The following is a 2,151-nucleotide window of genomic DNA, read 5'->3' on the forward strand; positions in this document are numbered from 1 at the left end:
CCCTGGGACCCTGTGGGAGGGTGAGGAGGCTGGAGCCTCCAGCTGTAGGGCCTTTGGCAGGCGATGAGCTGGATGTCCAGAGGCCAAAGCTCAGACCCCGGGTCCCAGCCCCGCCCTGTGTGCAGGGTGTGCCAGGCGGGGCTGCAGCAGAGGATGGGATGCACAGGGTGGGTAAGGCAGGGCTGTTTAAGCTTTAGGCAGGATTCCAGCCTCTGTGGCCCTGACATTGACCTCCATCTCTAGCCCTCATCTTCCTGCAGGAAGGAGGTGCTCCCAACTCATCCTCCAGGGGATGCAGGAGCTGTTTGGGTCAGACACAGGCTGAGCCCTGGGGCCGAGGCAGCTCTGCAGGGGACCCCTCCAGAGGGAGGAAGGAGGGAGGGGAGATACCCAAGCCCAGCTGGGGGCCCAGAAGGGAGACAGGGCCCATCCCCGGGCTCCAGAGATGCCACCACACTGGGGAGCCTTGGCTCTCCCAGCCACACCTAATCCTGCCACTCAGAGTTTGCATAATCTAATCAGTGTTTCCTTCCCCTTCTTGAGCAGATGAGGAAACTGAAGCTCAGATGTGGACAGGCAAGGCTAAGCCAGGCTCTTGGTGGCTTCTGGGAGCCCCTGCAGCCAGGGTGGGCGATAAGGGCTGTGGCCTGGGACTGGTCACTTGGGCCCTGCCACCTGGGCTGGATGTCCAGACAGGTGGGTGGTCCTCTCCCAGCTGAAGCTTCTCAAGGTGTCCAAAAGGGACTCTTGCCACACTTGCAGGGAGTCAGAGCTGGCCCCAGGGCATGAGCTTAGGCCATCTGGTCTCTGATCTGCCCAGCACTTGGGGCCAGGCCAGTCCATTGTTCCCCGGCCTGTTCTCTCTCTTGCCTGGGTGGTGCCTGCTGGGAACCACAGGGTGTTGGCAGCCACCTGTGGCTCCAGAGAGGCGGCCCCTCCTGAAGGTGTCAGAGGCGTGCACTGGGGGACTTGGCTCCTGAGTCCCTACACACAGCTGTTCCAGGGAAGCCACACCTGCATTTGATGTCTTCCCACCTCCCAAAGACATTTGGTGAGAGGCCCTCAAGACCTTCAGCTTCTCAGGGACTGTTTCCAGAGGGGAGAAAGTCCCTTAACCTACAACGGTGCTCAGGGCATCTCTGCAGGTGAGTGTCCTGAGTGTACACTCAGGTGCTGAGCCAGGGAGAGCCTGTCTCCTGATCCCAGGCTGGCGAGGGCACTCATCCCAGGTCCAGGGCTGAGGTTGCTCCCTATAGCACTGGGTACAGGGGAGGGTCCGAGGTGTCCGTCCTCCTGTAGGTGAGGCTCTGGGGAGGGGTATTGGGGCTCAGCTGAGACGGTTCCCGCCAACAGGAGGACGAAGAGCTGCTCCTTCCTGTTTCTGGCCTGGGCACCCTTGCTGTGCATGTCTGGAGACGATGGAAGTGCGGTAGGGGCTAGGTGTGCAGTCTGGGAAGCTCCTTACCCCAGGCCCTGCAGGGAGGGGGCGTCAGCTGAGTAACTGTGGCCGGCTGGCTCATCTCAGCCCTCCAAAGGTAGGTTCAGCCAGAACCATCTAGGGCCGCCAAGCCTCTGGTTCCACAAGGGCGGTGCCCAGCCCTTTACGCCTTCCTTCCTGGGTGGTGGGCGTGTCCAGCCCATGAGGGGCACAGGGCAGTGAGGAGGGTCCCATCTCCATCCTGGACAGAGAGCCTGCTCCATAGGCGGTCCCAGGGGCCAGGAGGGCCCCTGCGGTGCTGGGAGGGGAAGAGAGTGGTGAAGGGTGGGTTTGGGCCCCTGGAACCTGTGCATCCCCAAGAGAGATGGGCCTGGAACCTTCAGGGGCGGGGCCAGCTTTACGGACTTGTTTAATGCTCTGTGGGGGCTGCCTTAAAATCCTTAATCATTTTTGATCAGGCATGGTGGCTCACGCCTGTAATCTCAGCAGTTTGGGAAGCCAAGGTGGGTGGATCTCTTGAGGTCAGGAGTTCGAGACCAGCCTGGCCAATATGGTGAAACTCCATCTCTACTAAAAATGCAAAAATTGCCGGGAGTGGTGGCGTGTGCCTGTGGTCTCAGCTACTTGGGAGGCTGAGGCAGGAGAATCGCTTGAACCCGAAAGGCGGAGGTTTAGTGAGCTGAGATCGTGCCATTGCACTCCAGCCTGGGAGA

Source organism: Colobus angolensis, unplaced genomic scaffold (genome assembly GCF_000951035.1).
Source record: "Colobus angolensis palliatus isolate OR3802 unplaced genomic scaffold, Cang.pa_1.0 Scaffold527, whole genome shotgun sequence".
NCBI lineage: Eukaryota > Metazoa > Chordata > Mammalia > Primates > Cercopithecidae > Colobus > Colobus angolensis.